This window comes from Globicephala melas, chromosome 1 (assembly GCF_963455315.2).
Source record: "Globicephala melas chromosome 1, mGloMel1.2, whole genome shotgun sequence".
NCBI classification, from domain to species: domain Eukaryota; kingdom Metazoa; phylum Chordata; class Mammalia; order Artiodactyla; family Delphinidae; genus Globicephala; species Globicephala melas.
The window spans coordinates 99,007,726-99,028,891 of NC_083314.1; the positions used below are offsets into that span (position 1 = coordinate 99,007,726).

Here is a 21,166-nt window from a genome sequence, read left to right on the forward strand (position 1 = left end):
TTGAAGTTCTGGTTAATCATACTTTTACTGAAGTACAAGATAATCTGTAAAGTAATTACTACAATGTCATGGGAATCAGAGATTGTTTACTTGTGTATGACTGTTAGAATTACACTATGTAACCAGCAGTCTTCACTGCCTACATGAAAAGAAAGCATAGGCAGTGTGACCTAGAAACAGTACAGCCTCAGGATCCAGACAAACCTATAGCCATTTGACTAGGGGGTGAGCTCCTCCCTTTAGCCTTAGTGTACTTAACTGAAAAATAAAAATAATGTCCCACCAAATGTTATTCTGAAGATTAGAGAAGATAATTCATTCAACAAATATTCATCACGTGCTTTATCCTGAGTGCTCTGAAGAATCACTATAGGGTCTTAAACAGAAGAATATCCCTCTGGCTGCAATATGGAGAATGAATGAGGATGAAGTAAGATTGGAGGGAGTGAAATCCATTAGGGACCTGTTATTATTCAGAAACAAGTGTAACTTTCATTGAAGTAGAGGCAGTGAGGAGAAAGAGAATTAAACAGATTTCAGCATTAATAAGAAATTAAGAAAGTAATATTGACAGGAGAGGGTGACAGGCTGCATGTGGATGGTAAGAGTGTAAGGTATAAAGGAACATCTGGATCTCTCACTTGGGTATCTGAGTGGATGGTGTTGCCGTTAACTGGGAGATAGAACATTGGAAAAGCATCAGATTTTGTGGGAAAGATGACAAATTCTGTTCTAGATAGGTAGAGTTTTCTGAGCTTCCTATTTGGCACCCAACTAGTGATTTACAATATGTGGTTAGAAATACAGGTCTGGAGATAATGCAGGGGAACATGACACAGGATAGAAGCTCAATAATCAGTGGCTGCTACTGAACAGACCTCCCAGCTGGTTGTGCACATCTCTGCTTCCCTCACTGGTCTAGAAACATCCACAGTTCAGGGACCATGAGCTATCTTATAGTGCAGTATAAGCAATTCGTCACGTGGAAATTTTTCACAACTACTAGCACTACCTGAAGAACCTGTCTAGATTCTGTCTCAGCCTCTCAGCTGTTGGAATGCTGTTCAAGAAGAGTCACTCTATTGATTCCTTTTTAGTGTTCTATATATTAGTTTTCCACAGTGGTTTCTTAGAATTTCAAACTCCTGAATCTGTATTTCAAGATTTGATTAAAGTATGTATGTACTCTCTCTCATTTTTTTTTTTCCATACAGCTATTGAGTGTAACAGGTTGAAGTCATACAGATATACCTGATAGCTGAGGAGGAGTATTCAAGCCAGAGAAAACACAAACAGCTGTTAGAGCTGTTAGAGTTAGAACAGGTTTGGTGCCTTCAAGACCAATGTGGAGTGATGGGACAGAGGTATGAGATGACCCTGGGGAGACAAGCAGGAGTCAGATCATGCAGGGAATGTGCAAAGATCCAGAGGTAAGAACATCACTTGTTCAGAGAATTGAAATTTCAGAATTCATAAAGAGGTGAAGCTGCAGAAGTATTTGGGGGGAAAGGTTCAGATCAGGAAGGGCCTTTTGGCCACATGAGGAAGTTCTAACTTCATCCTGATACCAATGGGAAATTAGTGAAAGATTATTAGAAAGATCATTTTAGTTGTCACATGGAGAATGGACTGGAGGAGGCAAAAGGAGTGCCAGCCATGAAGGAGGCTGTTACAAAATGCCAGGTGAGTTATAATGGTGGCCTAATTGATGCCAGGGAAGCAGGGAAAGAAAAGAGTGGTTACATTCAGGAAATACTGACTAGGAATAATTTGCGGACTGGTGACCATCTGGATGTGAGGAGTCAGGAGAGGAAGGAACTAAGCATGACTGTCGCCCAGGTTTCTGGTGGGGACAACAATGGTGGCACCAGTCTACTCTGTCCTGTTTTCTTCTATAGAGCTTTTCTTTTTTTTTTTTAATTTTTTTTATTTATTTTTGGTTGTATTGAGTCTTCGTTTCTGTGCGAGGGCTTTCTCTAGTTGCAGCAAGCGGGGGCCACTCTTTATCGCGGTGCGCGGGCCTCTCACTGTCGCGCCCTCTCTTGTTGCGGAACACAGGCTCCAGACGCACAGGCTCAGTGGCCATGGCTCACGGGCCCAGCCGCTCCGTGGCATGTGGGATCTTCCCAGACCAGGGCTCGAACCCATCTCCCCTACATTGGCAGGCAGACTCTCAACCACTGCACCAGCAGGAAAGCCCAAGAGAGCTTTTCTTAACCTGTGGTTGCCATTGCTCTATTTTTCTCTGCAGTGGTAATCATAAAAATACTTATTTGTCACTGGTTGGTTGATAAGTAAGTTAATACCAAAAAATAAAACGCAGTTCTGCTATTGCTGCTACTTCTTCCACTGATGGAAAAAGTTCTACCTTAACAAGTCAGTGACAACTTGAGGCCTGGAAGGAAGTGAGGGAACAGCAGCTGCTCCATCCTGCAGGGAGGGAAACAGCTCTGGGCCTTCTCGATAGTGATGGTTGTCTCATTTTCAGGGAACTAGCACCAAGGGGACTAAACCTTATGCAATTTAAGTTCCCTACTCCAAAGTATATAGATTCACAATTTCTTTAAAGTGACTATTAAAGTATATTTCTTTCACCATACAACTCTGAAATTCTACAAACTGAGTTGCCGTGTAGAAATACCGGTTCTTGCCAATTCTATGATTTGATTATTTGAAACTCTAAGCATTTCTAATTTCTCACACACTGACCACTAGCCTGAGCCACAACTTTCTGTTTAACAGGTATTTTAAAAGCTATTGTGGCTTACCACAGCACCTTGAAGGGGTTTTTCTATTATACTGAAGCCTGTCGTCTGTTACGTTCAGAACTACCGTTTTTTTTTTTAATGTAAAATAGTTTTAAATTCAGTCAACCTGAAGCTCTTGCTTTTAGTTGGTTAGTATTTCTGCTTCAGACAGGATGTATTTCATTTGAAAACAAAAAGGCAGTTAAGAAACTTCCAGGAGTTTATTTCTCTGAGAGCTTTTTAAGAAATGATAAAGATTCATTGCTTTTTTCCTAAGAACACAGAATAGTTTTTAGTAAATGCTATAAAGAAAATGTGCATAATTTTAAGAAAACACAGTATTTTAGGCTCTATTTGCTAATAACTGATGGTATTTGATAACTTTTAGTGAGGAAGGGAAATACTAGGGGAAGTACTTCATGTGAGCCAAGAGATAGGAACAAGTATATTAAATTAGGCGTCTTCCCTGCACAAAAGCATTTTAAGGAATACAAAATAAATGTTTTTAAAGACACAACCTAGTTGGAATGCAGTCCTTTGTTTGTTTATTCAGTTGTAGGATAAAAACTATGAAAAACTCATTTAAGTCCAAGAGGCTGTGTATTTTATTTATTTAACTCTATGAAGGATGAGAGTGATGCTGAAACCAGAAAAACAAGTTTTTCTTCTGTGCATCTCATGTCTCCCATTTTTTATTAAGTAGTTTCCATGATGGAAATAGCACATGTTCCATGCTCTCATTTCACTGACACACAGAGTCGATATGTAACAGGTTAGCCTTGCCATTATTAATACTTTTTGCACTTTAAGCATTTTCTCTACGTGATAGTACTTTGAATGTTTGGTGTTTTGTTTTGTTTTCAATTTGGGAATATAAAGCAAAACCCTGATGTACTTTACTTCCACTGACAGCAAATATTTTGCTTTTAGAATCCTTTTACTTTTTTTTAAATTAATTAATTTATTTTTTGGCGGCGTTGGGTCTTTGTTGCTGCGCCTGGGCTTTTCTCTCAAGTTGCGGCGAGCAGGGGCTACTCTTCGTTTGCGGTGCACGGGCTTCTCATTGCTGTGGCTTCTCTTGTTGCAGAGCACGGGCTCTAGGTGTGTGAGCTTCAGTAGTTGTAGCATGCGGACTCAGTAGTTGTGGCTCATGGGCTCTAGAGCGCAGGCTCAGTAGTTGTGGCGCACGGGCTTAGTTGCTCCACGGCATATGGGATCTTCCCGGACCAGGGCTCGAACACGTGTCCCCTGCCTTGGCAGGTGGATTCTTAACCACTGTGCCACCAGGGAAGTCCCTATAATCATTTTACTTTTTATCTCTGCTGAGTTGCATTGGAATAGAAAATTTTACATTTGCTAAAGTAACAGAGTTATTTTAAATATCAAAAATGTTGAGTTCTTTATTTGGCAAAGAAATCCTTCAAAGTGTGCAGTAACTAGGACTCAGTTTAAATATATTATGTTATTTATATCTTCCATATCATTTGGCTTTGTCTCCAGAGGATCCGACATTAGGAAATTTCATGTGCCCTTAAAGTATCTCATCATAAAGAAATAACTGATAGTCGAGATGATTTCCTCCATTTTAGTTTTTATCATTAAAGTATATGTTAAAGTGCCGTATATTAATAATTACGCTTCTTACTTTCTTTATAACCTTTGATTTTGGTAATACACAGCAGAGACTAGATATCTATCTCCCTGTTAGAAGCACTGCATATGGGATCCCCTGTACTGAAAAGTAGGTTGTACTAGGTGACCTTTCCTAACATTCTGCAATAACAACGAGATTATAAGGTTTTCATATATTATTTTATCTTCCTAACATTCCTCTGAAGTAGAGGAGCAAGTACACTTTCTCTCATCTTATAGCTGAAGAAAAGAGCTATAACTTCCCCCAAATCATATTCCTTGTAGATCTGGAACCTAAGCCTTGGTCTTCTTTCTCTCCTTACAGAATAACCAAAGTAGTTTATAAACAACTAGTCTTTCTATTATCTGAATCTTCTTAGATGAACTCTCACTTCCTAAACTCTTGGGTTTTTTTTTTTCCTACTAGCAATGCTATTTCTATAATAATGCTCATAGAGTTATGAAGTTGAGCTAATCATCTGACTATAGATGAACCATCAAAGCAAGTCAGTGGAAAAATATAAAAGATGATAGAATTTAATCTTCAACTTAAAATCTGCATGGTTAATCATGCGAGTAAATGATTTATCACATTTATTTGTGAGCACTGAATTAAATCCTCATGACAGTTAACATCATACATCCTTTTGATAGAACAGCATTACATTTTAGAGTTCTTTACCAAAAATTTGAAATTGAAACATGTAAAAAGGGATTTCTAGGATCAAATGAGCAGTGAGGGCATCAAAACGCATTGTAGGATGCTGGTTAAATGAGGTTTGGGCATAATTTTACAAATATAAACTATTTGGGAAACTGTAAGTTCTTTGTAATAAAATCCATTATCTTTCAAAACTTAAACATTATAATAACAAAACAGCAGTGCTGTTCTAAGTAGAACTTGCCTTCTTAGGAATTAGTTGTTTTACTATCCCAGAGATATATCTGGAACAGGGTCTAGTTCACAATAACTATTCAATAAATATTTTTTGAATGAATAAATAAATGAGTCTCAAGTTCTGGAGAGAAGCAGGGAATGCAGACACAGATTTGAGGATTGCAGCTAAAATGGAGGGAACTGAATTCATGCCAGATGCATGAAAGAAGAGTGTGTAGATGGAGTTCTCAAGAAGGCACATAGATAAGAAATTTGAATTTCCATAGGAAGAGATTAAATTATTCTTATGATTATACCATGTCATCTATGATTGGAGTTCAGTAAGGTAGTCAGAAGAAAATAAATATATAAAAATCAATAACTGTCAGACACAAATTATTCCAAAATAATTTAGAAAATGTAAATGAAATTGTGTTATTGATAATAGCATACATATATAAATTAGTTTCACAAAAATATGCAGGATTTACATGAAAAAATTATAAATCTCCATTAAAAGACACAAAAGAAAATTTAAGTAATGGAGAGCTAACCCCAAATTAAATAATAAACCTTGCAATCAACATTCTAACAGCCCACTATGCACGTATTAGAATAGCCAAAATCCAAAACACCAACACCACCAAACGCTGGCAAGGATACAGAATGCCAAGAACTCTCATTTATTGCTGGTGGAAATGCAAGATGGAATAGCCCCTTTGGAAGAGAGTTTGGCAGTTTCTTACAAAACTAAATAATTTCTTCCATATGATCCAGCAATTGAACTCCTTGGTACTTACCCAAAGGAGTTGAAAACTAATGTCCACACAAAAACCTGTACACAGATGTTTATGACAGCTTTATCCATAATTGTTAAAACTTGGAAATAACCAAGATGTCCTTCAGGAGGTGAATGGATAAATAAACTGCTGTACATCAGACAACTGAATACTATTCAGCGATAAAAGGAAATGAGCTATTAAACCATGAAAAGACTTGGAGGAAACTTAAATGTACAACACCAAGTGAAAGAAGCCAATCTGTAAGGGCTACAGACTATATTATTTCAATAGTATGATATTCTGGAAAAAGTAAAACTGCAGAGACAGTGAAAAGATCAGTGGTTGTTCAGGGGTTGTGGGGAAGGGGATGAACAGGCAGAGCACAAAAGATTTTTAGGTCAGTGAACTATTCTGTATGATACTGTAGTGGTGAATATATGTCATATATATACATATATATATGATCTCATTTGGGTCAAAAATATGTATGCACAGGTGTGACTTGAAAAGAGACAGAATTGATTCTCTCTGAGCAGTGAGATTACAGATGAGCAGGAAAGGGTACTTATACTCTCTGCTTCACATACTTCCACACTCTACACTGCATAAACTGTATAACTTAAAAGATAACTAGGGAATTCCCTGGTGGCGCAGTGGTTAAGAATCCACCTGCCAATGCAGAGGACATGGGTTCGAGCCCTGGTCCAAGAGGATCCCACATGCCACAGAGCAACTAAGCCCGTGCTCTGCAACTACTGAGGCCGTGAGCCACAACTACTGAAGCCCACGTGCCACAATTACTGAAGCCCATGCATCTAGAAGCCCGAGCTCCACAGTGAGAGGCCCCCGCTCGCCACAACTAGAGAAGGCCCGCGCGCAGCAGAGAAGACCCGACGCAGCCAAAAATCAATCAATAAATAAATTTATTTTAAAAAAATAACTAAAATGACCTTGGGAACGTTATCTACATAATCATGACAATCTGATATGAGATAGATAGGTGCTAGACGGAATAACAAAGTATAAAGTACTAAAATGTTGATAACGCAGGCAAAGCCAGACATAAAAATTCAGATTATGAGCTCAGGTTTTGCCATTCCCCAGTTCACAATAACAAAAATGGTAAAGTCTAAGGAACACAGTCCAATGCTGATGATGACAACTATACCAGTGATCTCCACTTAGTTGTGGCCTGTGATATGCCAAGTGTTGTGCCAGATGCTTTACGTATTTTACCTAATTTAATCGTCACAATCCTTTCAGGCTTTATAAATGAGGAAACTGAAGTTAAGACAATATAAGTATTTTGCTCAAAGCCACAATGTTCGTAAGTACCAGAGCCAGAATTAAAGTTGAAGGTAATCAGACTCTAAAGTCCATGTTCTTTTCCTTACAACAGCTGTACTGCCTCTCAGTAAAACAGAAATAGAAGGATACATCAATTTAAAAAACACATCTTGAAAGAAAATTTGATTTCTAATAGTAAGAAATTTAGTGTATCTGAATGAGTGGTATTTAAGTTTAACTGTAATAAGCATAGCAAACTCATCTCTATCATGTAATTCAGCCATGGAATAGAATTCTCCATGTTTCTACTTGAGCTTCACAGCGACTCTTTTCAGTAATCTGGCCTCCAGCCCAATGTATCATTTTGCATCAGTAAAGGGCTCTGGACTGGAAAAAAAAAGAATTATCCTTCCCTGCATGCATGTGAGAAGATTACATATTTGCACTCCTCATTTCTCCATAAGAACTAATCCAAACTTAATTTCTGCCAAGCTTCTGAACATCTACATAAACGATAGGTTTGTTACCACTTACTACTGGATTCAGCGGATTACATGCAAAATGTGCAAAGACATGATTAAAAATCTTTGATCTTTTAATCAAAAGAGTAAGCAATATTAATTCATTTTGGCAAGTGTGATACATATACTTTATTGTAATGCTATTTTGCATTTGAGATTACCACGCTAAAATAATTATTCTTCATTAATGAAGGTTTGTTGCTATGTAATTTCATTGTGGCTCTAGGCAATAATACCCTTTCTAGAGCATTGGATAAATTTGGTGTGAACTTATTTTATAAAATAATCATATTCTTTATAAAATATAAATTTTACCATCATGATATTTGATTCTGTAAAGCTTGTAGACAGAAATATCACTGAGAACTATGTAAATGGGAAGAGTGAAAAATCTTCAAATTGAATAAGAAATAATCTTCAAATTCAAAAGACCACTGTATTTCTGTTAGTATTAACTTTGTGAAGCAAGAACAAAAAAGCCTCCCAAATCTTATTGCTGTCCCACTTTAATAATAAAGATAGATTTATATATAAATAATTATAACACAAAGAAGGATGCACATTAATGCTGCAACAAAAGAAGAAGCGGCATGCTAATTATTCCTAGAAGGATTCTGGAAGACTTCATGGAAAAGATATAATTTCAATTAATCTTTAACAAATGGGCAAGATCAGGAAGTGGAGAGGAAAGGAGAGGGCTGGAGTAGTATATAAAAGGCATAGAGTCTTGATTGCTCATCTAAATGCTGAATCTTTATTCTGTGATAAATAAAAAGCTACCGGATTTTTGAGCTCAAAAGTAATATGATCAGAGCTATGAGGAGTACTCAGGGGAACTGTGAATGGGACATAAAATTAAAAGAAAATTATGGTGGCAAAACCAGTGGTGAAGTACTTTAGTGATTGGTCTGTCTGTCTGTCCCCCCAGAGAGTTGTCATGAGCATCTCCAGGCCAGACACCATGTTTTCCACAACGCTATACTCCCCAAGCCACACATATATAACAAGTGCTGCTGAATGCATGGATGAAAGGTAATTGGTTCTTGTACTATGCAAACAGCCGTGGGAATGAAAAGAAATGCAACAGAGACAGTATAACTGAGGTGGTGACATTGTAAAGAGATGTTATCTGGCTGGATGTAGATACTGAGGGAGACAAAGAAATAAAATCGTTACTCAATTTACCCTGATAAAAATTTACTGAGCACTTACTCTGTGCCAGGGTGCTGTAGATATTAAATATATAAATATGAATTAATATCTGGTCCCTACTATCAAAAAACTAGGGGTGACATTAAGTGAACAGATAAATAATAATACAGAAAAATAAATAATACAGAATAATTTTGTGTATATATATATATATGCAATAATGTGTGTACAAAGTTCACAAATAACAAAGAAAAGTAATTTATTTTTCTCTGCAGAGAATGAGGGAAGACTCCATTGAGCAAATGGTGGTTGAGTAGGACTTTGGAGAATAAATAGGAGTTTTCAAGGTAAGGAAGCGCAGGAGCCCATCTCACACAGAGGAATTAACATTTTTAAGTATGTGGAGGTCTCAAAAAACTTCTCTCGTGTGTGTGTATATTTGTATGTGTGCATATGTGTATAAGTATTTTGGTATTGCAAAAGCATAAATTGCAACATGGAACTGAGAACTAACGGGAAATGAGATTGGAGAGCTGGGTAGGGGATAAAAAGTCTCTGCATTGCAAGCTAAAGGGAATGAACTTTAATCTGTGCGTAGATAAGAGTCAGTGAAGGTTACTAAGCTCTGTAGCAACTGGTAGATCTACCCATCAGTAAAGGGCAAAGGGGGAGCACGTTGATGAAAGCTTGGTGAATGGATAGGGAGGGAGGAGGAGGGCAGTGTGGGTGTGAGGATAGAATGGTAATGGCAAAGAGTCTATTGCAACAGGTCGATTGAAAGACCGTGAAGTCCTACTAAGACAGTGATAATAGAGAAAGGAGAGAGAGAATGAAATAAAGAGATATTTAGTTGATAAAATTGGACAAATTCAGTGATACGGGATGTGAAACAACCAACTCCAAGGTTTTCTGATTGAACTACTAGGTTGAGAGTTGTGCCACCAAATGAAGATTCGGTTTGGTATAAGCAGAGTCTGAAGCATCTGCGGCATACCCAAGGGAATGTTTCTGTAGACAGTGAAATTTATGTCTATGACTTAGGGGAAATGTTAGTGCTAGTGCTCAAGTTACACCCTTGGAAGCAAGGTGACATTATTATTTTTTGTTGTTGTTGCTGTTCTTTTAACATCTTTATTGGAGTATAATTGCTTTACAATGATGTGTTAGTTTCTGCTGTATAACAAAGTGAATCAGTTATACATATACATATGTCCCCATATCTCTTCCCTCTTGCATCTCCCTCCCTCCCACCCTCCCAATCCCACCCCTCTAGGTGGTCACAAAGCACCGAGCTGATCTTCCTGTGCTATGTGGCTGCTTCCCACAAGCTATCTATTTTATGTTTCATAGTGTATATATGTCCATGCCACTCTCTCACTTTGTCTCAGCTTACCCTTCCCCCCCCCATATCCTCAAGTCCATTCTCTAGTAGGTCTCTGTCTTTATTCACGTCTTGCCCCTAGGTTGCTCATGACCTTTTTTTTTTTTTTTTTAGATTCCATATATATGTGTTAGCATATGGTATTTGTTGTTGTCCTTTTTCCTCTTTTTGACTTACTTCACTTTGTATGACACACGCTAGGTCCATCCACCTCCTTACAAATAACTCAATTTCGTTTCTTTTTATGACTGACTAATATTCCATTGTATATATGTGCAACATCTTCTTTATCGATTCATCTGTTGATGGACATTTAGGTTGCTTCCATGTCCTGGCTATTGTAAATAGAGCTGCAATGAACATTGTGGTACATGACTCTTTTTGAATTATGGTTTTCTCAGGGTATATGCCCAGTAGTGGGAATGCTGGGTTGTACGGTAGTTCTATTATTAGTTTTTTAAGGAACCTCCATACTGTTCTCCATAGTGGCTGTATCAATTTAAAGTGCCACCAACAGTGCATGAGGGTTCCCTTTTCTCTACACCTTTTCCAGCATTTATTGTTTGCAGATTTTTTGATGATGGTCATTCTGACTGGTGTGAGATGATATCTCATTGTAGTCTTGATTTGCATTTCTCTAATGATTAATGATGTTGAGCATTCTTTCATGTGTTTGTTGGCAATCTGTATATCTTCTTTGGAGAAATGTCTATTTAGGTCTTCTGCTCATTTTTGGATTGGGTTGTTTGTTGTTTTGATATTGAGCTACATGAGCTGCTTGTAAATTTTGGAGATTAATCCTCTGTCAGCTGCTTCATTTGCAAATATTTTCTCCCATTCTGAGGGTTGTCTTTTCGTCTTGTTTATGGTTTCCTTTGCTGTGCAAAAGCTTTTAAGTTTCATTAGGTCTCATTTGTTTATTTATGTTTTTATTTCCATTTCTCTAGGAGGTGGGTCAAAAAGGATCCTGCTCTGATTTATGTCATAGAGTGTTCTATGTTTTCCTCTAAGAGTTTGATAGTGTCTGGCCTTATATTTTGGTCTTTCATCTATTTTGAGTTTATTTTTGTGTATGGTGTTAGGGAGTGTTCTAATTTCATTCTTTTATATGTAGCTGTCCAGTTTTCCCAGCACCACTTATTGAAGAGGCTGTCTTTTCTCCACTGTATATTCTTGCCCCCTTTATCAAAGATAAGGTGACCGTATGTGTGTGGGTTTATCTCTGGGCTTTCTATCCTGTTCCATTGATCTATATTTCTGTTTTTCTGCCAGTACCATACTGTCTTGATTACTATAGCTTTGTAATATAGACTGAAGTCAGAAAGCCTGATTCCTCCAGCTCCATTTTTCTTTCTCAAGATTACTTTGGCTATTCAGGGTCTTTTGTGTTTCCATACAAATTGTGAAATTTGTTGTTCTAGTTCTGTGAAAAATGCCAGTGGTAGTTTGATAGGGATTGCATTGAATGTGTAGATTGCTTTGGATAGTAGAGTCATTTTCACAATGTTGATTCTTCTAATCCAAGAACATGGTATATCTCTCTATCTATTTATATCATCTTTAATTTCTTTCATCAGTGTCTTATAATTTTCTACATACAGGTCTTTTGTATCCTTAGGTAGGTTTATTCCTAGATATTTTATTCATTTTATTGCAATGCTAAATGGGAGTGTTTTCTTAATTTCACTTTCAGATTTTTTATCATTAGTGTATAGGATTGCAAGAGATTTCTGTGCATTAATTTTGTATCCTGCTGTTTTTCCAAATTCACTGATTAGCTCTAGTAGTTTTCTGGTAGCATCTTTAGGATTCTCTATGTATAGTATCATGTCATCTGCAAACAGTGACAGCTTTTCTTCTTCTTTTCCGATTTTGATTCCTTTCATTTCTTTTTCTTCTCTAATTACTGTGGCTAAAACTTCCAAAATTATGTTGAATAATACTGCTGCGAGTGGGCAACCTTGTCTTGTTCCTGATCTTAGTGGAAATGGTTTCAGTTTTTCACCATTGAGGATGACGTTAGCTGCGGGTTTGTCATATATGGCCTTTATTATGTTGAGGAAAGTTCCCTCTATGTCTACTTTCTGCAGGGTTTTTATCATAAATGGGTGTTGAATTTTGTCAAAAGCTTTCTCTGCGTCTATTGAGATGATCATATGGTTATTCTCCTTCAGTTTGTTAATACAGTGTATCACATTGATTGATTTGTGTATATTAAAGAAAACTTGCATTCCTGGGATAAACCCCACTTGATCATGGTGTATGATCCTTTTAATGTGTTGTTGGATTCTGTTTCCTAGTATTTTGTCAAGGATTTTTGCATCTATGTTCAGTGATATTGGTGTGTAGTTTTCTTCTTTTGTGACATCTTTGTCTGGGTTTGGTATTAGGGTGATGGTGGCCTCATAGAATGAGTTTGGGAGTGTTCCACACTCTGTTATATTTTGAAAGAGTGTGAGAAGGATAGGTGTTAGGTCTTCTCTAAATGTTTGATAGAATTCGCCTGTAAAGCCATCTGGTCCTGGGCTTTTGTTTGTTGGAAGATTTTTAATCACAGTTTCAATTTCAGTGCTTGTGATTGGTCTGTTCATATTTTCTATTTCTTCCTGGTTTAGTCTCAGAAGGTTGTGGATTTCTCAGAATTTGTCCATTTCTTCCAGGTTGTCCATTTTATTGACATATAGTTGCTTGTAGTAATCTCTCATGATCCTTTGTATTTCTACAGTGTCAGTTGTTACTTCTTTTTCATTTCTAATTCTATTGATTTGAGTCTTCTCTCTTGTTTTCTTGATGAGTCTGGCTAATGGTTTATGAATTTTGTTTATCTTCTCAAAGAACCAGCTTTTAGTTTTATTGATCTTTGCTATTGTTTCCTTCATTTCATTTTCTTTTATTTCTGATCTGATCTTTATGATTTCTTTCCTTCTGCTAACTTTGGGTTTTTTTTTTTTTTATTCTTTCTCTAATTGCTTTAGGTGTAAGGTTAGGTTGTTTATTTGAGATGATTCTTGTTTCACAATGTAGGATTGTATTGCTATAAACTTCCCTCTTAGAACTGCTTTTGCTGCATCCCATAGGTTTTGGGTCATTGTGTTTTCATTGTCATTTGTTTCTAGGTAGTTTTTGATTTCCTTTTTAATTTTTTCAGTGATCTCTTGGTTATTAAGTAGTGTGTTGTTTAGCCTCCATGTCTTTGTATTTTTTACAGATTTTTTTCCTGTAATTGATATCTAGTGTCATAGTTTTGTGGTCGGAAAAGATACTTGACATGATTTCAATTTTCTTAAATTTACCAAGGCTTGATTTGTGACCCAAGATATGATCTATCCTGGAGAATGTTCCATGAGCACTTGAGAAGAATGTGTATCCTGTTGTTTTTGGATGGAATGTCCTATAAATATCAATTAAGTCCGTCTTGTTTAATGTATCATTTAAAGCTTGTGTTTCCTTATTTATTTTCATTTTGGATGATCTGTCCATTGGTGAAAGTCCCCTACTATGATTGTGTTACTGTCGATTTCCCCTTTTATGGCTGTTAGTATTTGCCTTATGTATTGAGGTGCTCCTATGTTGGGTGCATAAATATTTACAATTGTTATATCTTTTTCTTGGATTGATCCCTGGATCATTATGTAGTATCCTTCTTTGTCTCTTGTAATAGTCCCTATTTTAAAGCTATTTTGTCTGATATGAGAATTGCTACTCCAGTTTTCTTTTGATTTCCATTTGCATGAAATATCTTTTTCTATCCCCTCACTTTCAGTCTGTATGTGTCCCTAGGTTTGAACTGGGTCTCTTGTAGACAGCATATATATGGGTCTTGTTTTTGTATCCATTCAGCCAGTCTATGTCTTTTGGTTGGAGCATTTAATCCATTTACATTTAAGGTAATTATCAATATATATGTTTCTGTTACCATTTTCTTAATTGTTTTGGGTTTGTTATTTTAGGTCTTTTCCTTCTCTGTGTTTCCTGCCTAGAGAAGTTCGTTTAGCATTTGTGGTAAAGCTGGTTTGGTGGTGCTGAATTCTCTTACCTTTTGCTTGTCTGTAAAGGTTTTAATTTCTCCGTCAAATCTGAATGAGATCCTTGCTGGGTCTTGTAATCTTGGTTGTAAGTTTTTCTCCTTCATCACTTTAAATATGTCCTGCCAATCCCTTCTGGCTTGAAGAGTTTCTGCTGAAAGTTCAGCAGTTAACCTTATGGGGATTCCCTTGTGTGTTATTTGTTGTTTTTCCCTTGCTGCTTTTAATATGTTCTCTTTATATTTAATTTTCAGTAGTTTCATTAATATGTGTCTTGGTGTGTTTCTCATTGGATTTATCCTGTATGGGACTCTCTGGGCTTCCTGGACTTGATTAACTATTTCCTTTCCCATATTAGGGAAGTTTTCAACTATAATCTCTTCTAATATTTTCTCAGTCCCTTTCATTTTCTCTTCTTCTTCTGGGACCCCTATAATTCGAATGTTGGTGTGTTTAATGGTGTCCCAGAGGTCTCTGAGACTGTTCTCAATTCTTTTCATTCCTTTTTCTTTATTCTGCTCTGCAATAGTTATTTCCACTATTTTATCTTCCAGGTTATGTATCTGTTATTCTGCCTCAGTTATTCTGCTATTGATCCCTTCTAGAGAATGTTTAATTTCATTTATTGTGTTGTTCATCACTGTTTGTTTCCTCTTTAGTTCTTCTAGGTCCTTGTTAAACGTTTCTTATATTTTCTCCATTCTATTTCCAAGATTTTGGATCATCTTTACTATCATTATTCTGAATTCTTTTTCAGGTAGACTGCCTATTTCCTTTTCATTTGTTAAGTCTGGTGGGTTTTTATCTTGCTCCTTCATCTGCTGTGTGTTTTTCTGTCTTCTCATTTTGCTTATCTTACTGTGTTTGGGGTCTCCTTTTTGCAGGCTGCTGGTTCATAGTTCCCGTTGTTTTTGGTGTCTGTCTCCAATGGCTAAGGTTGTTTCAGTGGGTTGTGTAGGTTTCCTGGTGGAGGGGACTAGTGCCTGTGTTGTGGTGGATGAGGCTGGTCTTTTCTTTCTGGTGGGCAGGTCCATGTCTGGTGGTGTGTTTTGGGGTGTCTGTGGCCTTATTATGATTTTAGGCAGCCTCTCTGCTAATGGATGGGGTTGTGTTCCTGTCTTGCTGGTTGTTGGACATAGGGTGTCCAGCACTGTAGCTTGCTGGTTGTTGAGTGGAGCTGGGTCTTGGCATTGAGATGGAGATCTCTGGGAGTTTTTCGCCGTTTGATATTACATGGAGCTGGGAGGTCTCTTGTGGACCAGTGTCCTGAACTTGGCTCTTCCACCTCAGAGGCACAGCCCTAATGCCTGGCTGGAGCAACAAGAGCCTGTCATCCACACAGATCAGAATAAAAGGGAGAAAAAAAGAAAGAAAGAAGATAAAATAAAGTAAAATTAAAGTTATTAAAATAAAAAATAATTTAAAAAAATTTTAAGTAATAAAAAAAGAAAGAAAGAAAGAAGATAGTAACCAAACTGAAAAACAAATCCACCAATGATAACAAGTGCTAAAAACTATACTAAATATATATATATATAGAGAGAGAGAGAGAGAGAGAGAGAGACAGATAGAACCCGAGGACAAATGGTAAAAGCAAAGCTATACAAGATCTCACACAGAAGCATACACATACACACTCACAAAAAGAGGAAAAGGGGAAAAAATCATAAATCTTGCTGTCAAAGTCCACCTCCTCAGTTTGGGATGACTCGTTGTCTATTCATGTATTCCACAGATGCAGGGTACATCAAGTTGATTGTGGAGCTTTAATCTGCTGCTCCTGAGGCTGCTGGGAGAGATTTCCCTTTACTCTTCTTTGTTCTCACAGCTCCCAGGCGCTCAGCTTTGGATTGGGCCCCGCCTCTGCGTGTAGGTCGCTGGAGTGCGTCTGTTCTTCGCTCAGACAGAACGGGGTTAAAGGAGCCGCTGATTCAGGGGCTCTGGCTCACTCAGGCCGGGGGGAGGGAGGGGCACGGAGTGCGGGGCGGGCCTGCGGCGGCAGAGGCCGGCGTGACGTTGCAGCAGCCTGAGGCGCGCCGTGCGTTCTCCCGGAGAAGTTGTCCCTGGATCCTGGGACCCTGGCAGTGACGGGCTGCACAGGCTCCCCGGAAGGGGGGTGTGGATAGTGACCTGTGCTCACACACAGGCTTCTTGGTGGCGGCAGCAGCAGCAGCAGCCTTAGTGTCTCATGCCTGTCTGTGGGGTCCATGCTGATAGCCGCGGCTCGCGCCCATCTCTGGAGCTCTTTAAGCAGCGTTCTTAATCCCCTCTCCTCGCGCACCAGGAAACAAAAAGGGAAGAAAAAGTCTCTTGCCTCTTAGGCAGGTGCAGACTTTTTCCCGGACTCCCTCCGGGCTAGCCGTGGTGCACTAACCCCCTGTAGGCTGTGTTCAGGCCACCAACCCCAGTCCTCTCCCTGCGCTCCGACCGAAACCCGAGCCTCAGCTCCCAGCCCCGCCTGCCCCGACGGGTGAGCGGACAAGCCTCTCGGGCTGGTGAGTGCCGATCGGCACCGATCCTCTGTGCGGGAATCTCTCTGCTTTGCCCTCTGCACCCCTGTTGCTGTCCTCTCCTCCGTGGCTCCGAAGCTTCCCCCCTCTGCCACCCTCAGTCTCCACCCGCGAAGGGGCTTCCTAGTGTGTGGAAGCCTTTTCTCCTTCACACCTCCCTCCCACTGGTGCAGGTGCCGTCCCTATCCTTTTGTCTCTGTTTATTCTTTTTTCTTTTGCCCTACCCAGGTACGTGGGGACTTTCTTGCCTTTGGGGAGGTCTGAGGTCTTCTGCCAGCGTTCAGTAGGTGTTCTGTAGGAGCTGTTCCACATGTAGATGTATTTCTGATGTATTTGTGGGGAGGAATGTGATCTCCACGTCTTACTCTTCCGCCATCTTGAAGCTCTTCTCAGGGTGACATTATTAACCAAGGTAGGGAATACAGTTTAGAGATACACAACAGTTAACAATGAAAATTATATATATTTTTTTGCTGTTGCATTTGATTAGCTGGTAGAATAACCATGTGGATATGTCCATAAGGAGTTTAGAAGTATGATACTTCCATACTGTGAAATACTATGCAGACTTTTAAAGGATTAGATAGCTCCATATGCATCAATTAGAAAAGATATTCATGGTTTATTATAAAGAAAAAATACAAGTTGTAGAACAATGTTTAACGTGATCCAACTTTCATAACAAAATATATATGTAAATGCATATATGTATGAATATATTATATACATATGTGTAAAAGCAAATAACACATATACATACTTATAGACATATATACAGAAAAAATATATGGGAGGGGGAAGACAACTAATCTTTTACTGGATATCCACTGTGTTCTTTGTATTGTTATAATGCACATTCATTGCTTCTGTTTTAAGTTCTTTTTAGAGTAAAAAAAAAAAAAGCTGTGGAAAAAAATAAGATTGTCAAGTGAGCGTATAGAGGGAGGAAAGAAAAGGACCAAAGGCAGGAACCTGAGAAATACTCTAAGCATAAATATAATTTGAGAGTCAGATAGAAAGGGGAAAAAGAGGAATGAAAGATACCTGAGGGTTAACAGTTAAGAGAAGAGTGCTTAGCTAGGAGGTGCTGAAGACTTCAAAAAAAACGTGCATAGAATGATGACCAAAAAGTGGCAAATGGGGTTGGGAGATTGGCAAGTTTTGATTAAGCAGGGGTTTTTTCAATATAAATTTATTTATTTACTTACTTATTTTTGGCTGAGTTGGGTCTTCATTGCAGCGCGCGGGCTTTCTCTAGTTGTGGTGAGCGGGGGCTACACTTCGTTGTGGTGCGCGGGCTTCTCATTGTGGCTTCTCTTGTTGTGGAGCACGGGCTCTAGGCTCCTGGGCTTCAGTAGTTGTGGCGCATGGGCTCAGTAGTTGTGACTTGCGGGCTCTAGAGCTCAGGCTCAGCAGTGTGGCATACAGGCTTAGTTGCTCCGTGGCATGTGGGATCTTCCCGGGCCAGGGCTCGAACCCGTGTCCCCTGCATTGGCAGGCGGATTCTTAACCACTGCAGCACCAGGGAAGCCCTAAGCAGTTTTTTGAGAGCAGAGTTGGACTGCATTTGGTGAAGCATGAGATTAAAATGAGGACATAGAGGTAGCAGTGCAGTTAGTTACCAAGGAGAGTGTCTCAGGCAAAGGGAAACTAGAACATGCTTGTCATTGAAGGCTAGAGAGGCAGTGTTCTTAGGTTGAAAACACAAAAGGGAGAGAGAGTAACTGTGCTATTTCATCAGATATAATTAAATTTCTTTTAAAAATGAAATAATACTGTGTACTTTCATATTTGATAACAAAACCAAGTATGCTTTTCTTTATATTGACTTTTGATTATAAAGAATCACATTTAAGGGCTTTTACAACTATTTTTTAAATTCCCAACATTGCCATTTTTCAGATTAAAAACAAGAACCGGAAAGAAGTGGCTGGGCAAGCTGTCTGTGGTCTGACGCACACTGCTGGTCCAGACAGCTAGAGTATATGTTGTCTTGGTTCTCACGAAACGCATTCTTCTAACGTTGGATCAAACAACCTTAATCGTTCAAAGTGACAGTAAGTGTTAGAATAAACCACAACAACTGAACCGTTGGCAGTGATATAACTCCACCCAAAGGTCGGTTCTAAGACACACTTGTGAACACTGCTATTGCATGTATTGTAGACTTCTTTGGTAGGAGTTATTTTTCTGCAAGTTGTTCACATCTTGACTACCTGTACCTAGACACATACACATGAAAACAATAAAACAGCCATTTATATTTATTTGGTTATTCATGTGGGGATTATGCAAGACAAATTTTAGTCCTTAGTTTCCTTCCTCATCATCAGAAACCTATCAACACTGTCATGTGTTTAGGAGATGCATGTTAATTTTAAATTTTAAATGTTGACAGCCTAAAAAAGGGAAAACCTATAGGGTATACCTCCTAGGGTAGATGGTAGAGCAGAAAAGCAAAAAACACTTTCTAAATCTAATTATACATGATTTTAAAATTACCTGTGAAACTAAATTTAGATTATTTACCATTTGGGATTATACATAGTGCTGGTAGAAGGTTGACTGTATTTAACACAAAGGTATTGTATCAAATTTCCTCCCTGAAACAAATCCATCTTAATTCATAACCTTGAATTACGAGACTTTATAGAACGTACAAGCTGCCGCCATAGCAGCATTTGGTGTGCATTTACTATAAAAAAATGCCCCCTACCCCAAATAAAAACTGTCTAAAATTCTTGATGAACATTTTCCATGGTAGGCTCACATATGGTTGGAATTTAGAGTGTAAAATTGCATAAAGAAATAAAGTTGAAAAGATAGAGTGGGCAGGTTATAGAAAGCCTTGCATGAAATATTTAACATTTCGGGATTTAGTCAGGCACTACCTGCCAACTTTAAGACTCCAGACCCCCTCTCCTCTGCTACTATTGGACCTGTGCTTATTTCTATTGACACATTTATTTTATTATTTTCTAATTACCATTCATGACACTATCTCTCCTTCCCAGATTATGGGCAATCTGAAGAGCAGGAAAAATGTCTTTGTTCTCAAATCTTTTTACCCCAGAGCCTAGCATAGTGATTGAGCTCAGTAGGTGCTCAAAGGAATAAATGAAAGGAAGAATGCGTGCATGTGTGGACATATGTGGTACACAAGACTATGAAAAGTGGCTTTAAAACGAAGACATGTTTCTAGGTAAAACCGGCAAGGCTGCACTCTGGACTCTCCCGTGACTCTGCTTTTTTTTTTTTTTTTTTTCTCTCTTGGAATTAAACTGATACTCATTTTGGCACTGCCTAAAGTGTCCTTATCTTTAGTCCTGACCCCAAAAACAATGTGGCCCATGAGAGCCAACACTGAGGCATGGTCCAGGGGTCAAAGGCTCATGCAGTAGTGTGATGGATAGCATGGAGAAGATAGAATAAACCCTGGGTAAGGAGAAACATGGAGATTCGCAACTGAATGAACCAAGACCATTGTTAAGCCTTTGAGGCAAGTCCTAGGCTAGAAATGGGAGCTAAGGGCAGTTTGTATTCTAGATAAATGCAATAAGGCAACAAAAATTAGGGAGAGCAAGAGAGAAGAGGACCCAGAACTTGAGATGTGATGAGGGCTGCTTTCCTGAAGCTCCTCCCCTTTGGGTGCAGCTACATAGCTGGAGTAACAGGCATAACAGGGTCAGGATGTATGCTCACTCTCTCAACTTCTAGAGTTTCCGAAGGTCTCATCTTCATCCAGGGGTTTCATTCAGTGAAACACGCTTCATGTGTTTACCAAAGAAACATGTTTTGTTGCCTGTGGTGTACCAGGCACTAAATGAATTCAGTGAGAAAACGAAACTCTAAATGAGCCACAGTCCCTGCTCCCAATCCAAAAGGAAAAACAGGCATATGAACAAATAATGAGAGTAAGTAAACAGTGTAAGGAAGTATGTACAAGCGTTATGGGGGTTCAGGCGAAAGGCTTGAGTTTACTTGGGGATAGTGACGGCTGGGATGGGAAGGTCTTCAGAAAAAATTCGAAAAACAAAGTCTGGAAGGCTGGAGTAGAAGTTTAGCAGGCACACTAAGAGAACAAGCCTGATAGAAGCAGATGGAAAGATTAACTAATTAAAAATCAGCACATTGGGCTTCCCTGGTGGCGCAGGGGTTGAGAGTCTGCCTGCCGATGCAGGGGACTCGGGTTCGTGCCCCAGTCCGGGAAGATCCCACATGCCGCGGGGCGGCTGAGCCCGTAAGCCATGGC

At 38.7% G+C, this 21,166-nt stretch overlaps 1 long non-coding RNA gene across 1 annotated transcript in view; it reads left to right on the plus strand.

Annotated features, from left to right (window-relative positions):
* The window catches only part of LOC132597597 (uncharacterized), a 44,975-nt gene that overhangs the window by 10,508 nt on the left and 13,301 nt on the right, over nt 1-21,166 (plus strand). Inside the window, exons 2-3 of the long non-coding RNA XR_009564572.1 lie at nt 8,775-8,878; nt 9,274-9,345. This is a non-coding gene — a long non-coding RNA (uncharacterized lncRNA). The remainder of the gene's footprint in view (nt 1-8,774; nt 8,879-9,273; nt 9,346-21,166) is intronic.